Source organism: Petaurus breviceps, unplaced genomic scaffold (assembly GCF_028583685.1).
Source record: "Petaurus breviceps papuanus isolate PSGF00001 unplaced genomic scaffold, PetGlider_PUasm1.0 76, whole genome shotgun sequence".
Taxonomy (NCBI): domain Eukaryota; kingdom Metazoa; phylum Chordata; class Mammalia; order Diprotodontia; family Petauridae; genus Petaurus; species Petaurus breviceps.
Window position 1 is genome coordinate 27,723,272 of NW_027186473.1, and position 7,562 is coordinate 27,730,833.

Consider the following 7,562-nt stretch of genomic DNA (forward strand, 5'->3'; position numbering starts at 1 on the left):
ACTTTGTCAAAAGCCTTTTCTGCATCTATTGAGATAATCATGTGTTTTCTGCTAGATTTATTGTTGATATCATCAATTATACTGATAGTTTTACTAATATTAAACTATCCTTGCATTCCTGGAATAAATCCTGCCTGATCAAAGTGTATTATTCTTGTGATAAGTTGCTGTAGTCTTTTTGGTAATATATATTTTTTTAATTTTTGCATCCATATTCATGAGGGAAATTGGTCTATAATTTTCTTTTTCTGTTTTATCTCTTCCTGATTTAGGTATCAGTGCCATGTTTGTGTCATAAAAAGAATTTGTTAGGACTCCTTCTTCACTAATTTTTCCCAAATAGTTTGTAGAGTACTGGAATCAATTTTTCTTTAAATGTTTGATAGAATTTAATAATAAATTCATCTGGCCCTGGATATTTTTTCTTAGGGAGGTCACTGATGGCTTGTTCAATTTCTCTTTCTGAGATGGGGTTACTTAAGTAATTTACTCCCTCTTCAGTTAATCTGGGAAGCTTATATACATATTTTTGTTATTTTTATTTTTTTAATAATAAAGTCATTTGTTTTATTTGATAACATTGGATTTTTATGCCACAAGGACACAGGCTCCATCAACACCCTTGATTTTTTCCTCTGCTTATCTGCTGAAGAAATTTGCCTTCACAATGACTGGATGCTTGAGGAGTTTCCCTTTTCCTAGGACTTTGTAGTAGCCCAACTGCACAACATAAATGATAGGGGCAAGGTCCTCCTTGTTTTTTGAAGCATTAATCCTGGTGTGCTCACTGACCAGTGTCCACAGCTTATCAAGGTTGACAGTTGGTCAGTAGGTTTGGTTCTTCTTCAAGTGGTAATGCCTCATACCCACTTTACCAAAATAACCTGGATGATATTTGTCGAAGTTGATCTGGTGATGGTGCAGCCCTCCTGCATTGCCGCAGCCTCTGGGTGCTTCTGGTGTTTGCTGATGTGCCCATGGCCGCGGCTGACATTCCCATGGAGCTTCTGCATCTTCCTTAGTTGGGAAGACATCTTGCAGGCCACCGTAAAAGAGAAAAGGAACCTGCGCTGCAAGTGTTGCGAGAAGAGCAAAGAGGGGAAGCTTATATTTTTGTAAATATTCATCCATTTCACTAAGATTGTCAAATTTATGTGCATACAATTTGGCAAAATAATTCCTAATTATTGTTTTAATTTCCTCTTCATTGGAGGTAGATTCACTTTTTTAATTTTTGATACTCACAATTTGGTTTTCTTCTTTCTTTTTTTTTATCATATTGGCTAAGGATCTATCAATTTTATTGTTTTTTTTAATAAAACCAGCTCTTAGTTTTATTTATTAATTCAATAGTTTTCTTAATTTCAATTTTATTAATCTCTCCTTTGGTTTTCATTATTTCTAATTTAGTATCTAATTGCAGATTTTCAATTTGTTCTTTTTCTAGCTTTTTCAGTTGCACGCCCAATTCATTTACCTCCCTTTTCTATAATTTATTCATGTATGCATGCAGGGATATAAAACTTCCCCTAAGAACTGCCTTTGTTGCATCCCACAAATTGTTGTCTCATTATTGTCATTTTCTTGAATGAAGTTACTGACTGATTCTATGATTTCTTATTTGACCCACTTATTCTTTAAGATAAAATTGTTTAGTTTTGAATTAGTTTTTAGTCTGTCTTTCCATGGCACTTTATTGCATATGATTTTTATTGCATCATGATCTGAGAATGATGCATTTAATATTTCTGCCTTTCTGCACTGAAATGTGAGGTTTTTATGTCCTAGTACATGGTCAGTTTTTGTGCATGTCCCATATACCACTGAGAAGAAGGTATATTCCTTTTTATACCCATTCAATTTTCTTCACAGATCTATCATACCTACCCTCTCTAAAATGCTATTCACCTCCTTAACTTCTTTCTTGTTTATTTTGAGTTTGGATTTATCAAGTTCAGAGAGGGGGAGATTAAGGTCCCCCACTAGTATAGTTTTGCTATCTATTTCTTCCTCTAATTCCCTTACATTCTCCTCTAGGAATTTGGATGCTATACTACTTGGTGCATATATGTTAAGTAATGATATTGCTTCATTCTTGATGTTGTCTTTTAGCAGAATATAGTTTCCTTCCCTATCTCTTTTAATTAGATCAATTTTTGCTTTTGCTTTATCTGAGATAAGGATTGCTACCCCTGCTTTTTTTTTTTTTACTTTAGCTGAAGCATGATATATTTTACTCCAGCCTTTTACCTTTACCCTGTGTGTATCCCTCTGTTTCATATTTTTTTTCTTGTTAACAGCATATTGTAGGATTATGGTTTTTAATCCATTCTGCTATCCACCTCCATTTTATGGGGGAGTTCATTGCATCCACATTCACAGTTATGATTACTATCTATCTCTTTCCCTCCATCTTATTCCCTCCCCCCTTTTTTTAGTTTATGCTTTTATTTTTCTTCCCTTCTCCCTTCCCCTCCTTAAGAGTTTTCCTTTTGACCACTGCCTTCCTCAGTATTCCCTTTTTATCAGCCCCCCTCCCTTTTCCTCCCCTTTCCCTTACTTCTTGCCTCCCTTCTCACCAACCCTTCCCCTTTCGTAGCCCTTCCCTCCTCCTACTACCTATAGGTTATGATAGATTTTTACACTTAATGTAATATGTTATTTCTTCTTTGAACCAAGATTGACCAGACCAGATCTCATGTAAAGCTTCTCTCCCTCCCCTCTTTCCCTCTATTATTATATATTTTGTGTCTCTTCTCCATAGAGTCCTATGCTTAATTGGTTGTTATTCCCTCCTTGCACCAGAACCAATGAGGGAAAAGCTCATATAATGCTCATCTCCCTCCCTTCTTTCCCTCTGCTATATTGTTTTTATGACTCTTTGTGTGGCATAATTTACCCTTTTCCACTTCATTCTTCCCTCTTCTTCCATTGCGGTCCCTTTGTAGCCCTTAATAAGGATTTTTTTAATCATCATTTTGTGTAATTTATACCCATACCTTCTACTTGTCTATAAACAGTTTGCTCTTATTAAATAACAGGGTGTGTGTGTATGTGTGTGTGTGTGTGTGTGTGTGTGTGTGTGTGTGTGTATGTTTTCCTTGTTTTCCTTTCTATGTCTTTCTTGCATTTCGTAATTGGAGGATGAATTTTCCATTCAGCTCTGGCTTTTTCATCAGGAAGGTCTGGAAATCCATTATATCATTTAATGACCATCTTTGCCTGGAAGAATATCTTCAGTTTCTCTGGGTAGGTGATCCTTGGTTGTAACCTGAGCTCTTTTGTCTTGAGGAAAATTGTATCCCACTTCCTCTGATCTTTCAGTGTAGAGGCTGCCAGATCCCATGTGATTTTTACTGTCATTTCTTGATATTTCAATTGTTTCCTTCTGGCCACTTGTAGTATTTTCTCCTTTACCTGGTAGTTCTGGAGTTTGGCCACAACATTTAGCCAACTTTTCAATTTGGGATCTCTTTCAGGAGGTGTCTGGTGGATTCTCTCAATTTCTATTTTTCCCTCTGGTTGTAGTATCTCAGGGCACTTTTCCTTGATGAGCTCTTGGAAGATGTTGTCCAGACTTATTTTTTCATCATGATTTTCCAGTAGGCCTATGATTCTCAGATTGTCTCTCCTGGATCTGTTTTCCAGGTCAGTTATTTTTCCATTGATATATTTTACCTCTTTTTCTAATTTTTCATTCTTGATATTTTGTTTGACTAATTCTTGGTTCCTCATAGAGCTATTCGCTTCAATTTGGTTGATTCTAGTTTTTAGCAAATTGTTTTCCTTGGTTAGTTTTTGGAGTTCCTTTTCCATATCACACATTTTTCTTTTTAAGGAGCTGTTTTCTTCATTGTAATGTTTTTCTAATTTTGATTTTAAAAGAATTATTCATTTTATCTTCTATCTCTCTCATTTGGTTTTCAAAGTTCCTTTTGAGCTCATCTAAGAAAGCTTTCTGTGCCTGAGACCAGTTTCCTGTTGAGGCTTCAGCTGTGGGTGTGGAGTCATCATTGTCTCTCTGTGAATTTGGTTCCTCCCTCTCAAAATAGTAGGACTCCAGAGTCTTTGTTTTTGCAGTCTGCTTTTTACCCATTTTGAGGCAAGGTCCTAGCCACACCCTTCCTCTAGGGTTCCCAAGCCTTTACTGCTTAAAGTTTTGCCCTGGGGAAATAATTAACATGTTTTCAGGGTCAGAGACAGGGGGATTGGAGCATCTGGGGTTCTCTCTGCCATCCTGGTCCCTGGAAGTCCAGATATGGGCTTTTTAAATTTCTAGGGGATTGGTAGTCCCAGGAGTAGCTGCTGCCCCTGGCAGGAGCCCTGAATTTGACTCTTACCCTGCTCTATCCAGTCCCAGACCTGCAGTGATAGGCCTGGCAGTGGCCCTTGTGGTTGGTGGGTCAACTTGCGGCCAGGTTGATCAGACCTGGTCCCAGGCTCAGCATGGCGTCCGGTCCTCAGCGCTGCCTGGGGTTGTCTTCCGGGCCTCTGCTCCATGGGGGGTTGTCTTCTGGGCCTCTGTGCCTCCTGGGGTCATCTAGTCAGCTACCAGAGAGGGAAGCACCAACATCTGGGTTTTCAAAGAGGGAGGGCCTCAACAGCTGCCGAGAGTCTTGTCTGGTCAAATCACACAACTCTTCTCAAAGTGAGCTCCATCCCAATTTATTTTTGCATTTGAGTGGACACCCCCTGGGAAATCAAACCCATGCCAGTTAACTTGGACCATGTTGCCACAAGGATTCCAGAATAGTCCCCATTTATTTGGTTAAGCCTTGGGAAGAGATTTGAGGGATCTGGACCTGCCCAATAGTAGCCTGATTCAATATGTGAATGATATTCTTTATTTGTAGCCCCACCTGGGAGGAATCTCTAAGTGCTGCCACAAAGGCTCTTAATTTCCTAGGTGCTTTTGGATACCGAGTATCTGTGGCTAAGGTTCAAACAGCCTGTCAGAGGGTTAAATATCTGGGCCATGAATTGATCCCCACCTCTCGCTCTTTAACACCCAAGATGAAACAGGCTATATTGTCTATCCCTGTCCCAGCCACTAAGAACCAGCTTCGTACTTTTCTGAGCATGGCTGGATTTTGTAGAATTTGGATTCCTAATTTTGGACTTATTGCTAAGCCCCTCTATGAATATACTTAAGGGCCTGATATCCTTCCTTTGGATTGGGGACCTGATCAGGTCACAGCTTTTGAAACTTTGAAATCTAAATTGACTTCCTCATCTGAATTGTCCCTGTCTAATCTGGAAAAGCCCTTTACTTATATGTGGATGAGAAGAAGTGTCAGGCTTTAGGGGTCTTAACTCATTCCCCAGGACCTGAACTGAGGCCAGTTGCCTATTTTTCTAAATAACTTGATTCTGTGGCTGCTGGATGGCCCTCATGCCTCTAGGCTGTAGCAGCAATGGTTGTCCTTATTGAGGAAGCCTTTAAGCTCATGCTTGGCCAGCCCTTAGAAATCTTAACCCCTCACAGAGTACAGAGCATTCTGGAAGCAAAAGTCACCAGTGGCTGGCTAGCGGATAGCTCACTAAATATCAAGCCCTGCTCCTAAATACCCCTGACCTAACTCTCAGAGTGTGCCATACTCTCAAACCAGCAGCTCTTCTTCCCAATACTGCCCACTCTGATGGTCTTATTCATGATTGTGAGGACTCCCTTGAATCAGTATACTTGAGTCGCCCTGATCTCAAAGATGTCCCTCTCTCTAATCCTGATGAGGAATGGTACACAGATGGTTCCAATTTTGTAGAACAAGGGGTGAGGAGGGCAGGGTATGCAGTGGTTAGTTTACACTGCACCATGGAAGCAAGCCTTTGACCCCTGGGACCTCTGCCCAGAAGGCAGAACTAATAGCACTCACCAGAGCTCTAGAGCTAGGTGAAAATAAAAGGCTAAACATTTTTACTGATTCCAAATATGCTTTCCATGTCTTGCATGCTCATGGGGCAATATGGAGGGAAAGGGGATATCTGACAGCAAAGAATTCTCCTATCAAACATGCCCAGGAGATTTTACTACTTCTCCTGGCTATTGTTAAACCATGTGAGGTGGCTGTTATATTCTGTAAGGGCCATCAAAAGGGAGAATCAGATCAGGCTGTGGGGAATTGCCTGGAAGACGCTACAGCAAAGGAAGTGGCCCACTAACTAACTATGATAGCCCCATTACTGCCACAGATCCCTGACTCCTATAAGCCTCCCTGTAGCCTTCAGAAATAGGCCCTTGCTGATGAGAGGGGATATACTCTCTCTGCCTCTGGGTGGTTTCAGACACCCACAGGCCAGCTTTTTATCCCAGAGGGGAGCCAGCAGAAGTTGTTGTCTGGTTTATATCAGGCCACACATCTGGGAAAGAATGCTCTTCTATCCCTAATACTAAAACTACTATTCCGAAGGACCTCTAACACGCAGGTGGATGGAAGGAGGTGAAATCATATGTGCCTTTCTCCTCTTATGTTTTAGTCTCAATGTAGTTAACTTTCATTTCCTTCTGAGTAATTACCTTCTCCCTGATGCCTGGAACCCTTTCCTTTGCCCTAATAATGTTACCTATAACTCTTTTCCTTCCTCTCCATGATATCCTGAGTGCCTTTAACTTTAGAAAGTGGGAAGACAACTACTTAATTAAACTGGGAAATTCTGTGGGCAGAGGAGGAGCCCAGGACTGTTGGGTATGTCACCCCCACCCACAGGGCAAACCTCACCTTTGCCCAGAGGCAGTTTTTGCTAGGGCCTCTCACCCTAATGTGACCTCCTTAGAAGTCTTTGCCACCCCTCTTTTAGTGGCTACCCCTGTATGGGCAAACTTATCTGTCTCTACTCTGTGCTTTTCAACAGGTATTTTCAACAATACTCTTATGTCTGGGGATTGAGCTCTACGACCACTACACAGGCAAAGACTCCTGTTAGGGGAGGGTTTGTGAATGTCTCTGCTGGACTCTTGACCTGCTCTGTCTGTGAGGATGTTTCTAGTCATGAATGCCCTCGAAACTTTACCTGTGCTAGCTGCACCTCCTGTGGGAAGGGAATATTCCCTACTTGCACCTATGATGTTTCCGCCTGCCACTCCCCTGGTGGGCCCTCCTTACCTGGTTTTTCTCTTCTCAGTTAACCCACGGTGATACTGCTCCCCCTAGCTCTAATACCCTTGCTGACCTTTTAAAGGTAACTTTTCTACCTGGAACATTGTCATGTAACCTTCCTGACCCATGGACCCTCCACGTTTAGAGCCTATTACCAATGGGCTCCACCTGTGCTCCCCAAGGATATCCTTTTCTTTGTGGGATGGGGGGGTCAGAGGGCAAAAATTCCAGGGATGAGGTAAAGCTCGAAGCCAACACTTGGCAGGACTCAAGGCCTTCTGTTCTGGCTACTAGATGTCCGACACCGTACAAGAATTATGGGATGTGCTCCCTAGCATTTCTCCCACCCCTTCTGTCTGTTTATAACATCACTAAGCGCAGTGTCTCTCCTTTAAAATGAGTTAAACGTGGATTTTGGATCTCTGGTATCTTCAGAAAGGATCAGAGTATCTCATGCCTTGGTATGGA

General features: G+C 41.2%; 1 pseudogene; it reads right to left on the reverse strand.

Moving 5' to 3' along the window:
* Window positions 1-502: 502 nt before the first annotated feature.
* On the reverse strand, window positions 503-1,051 carry LOC138174767 (large ribosomal subunit protein uL15 pseudogene; annotated as a pseudogene).
* Between the last annotated feature and the right edge of the window lie 6,511 nt (window positions 1,052-7,562).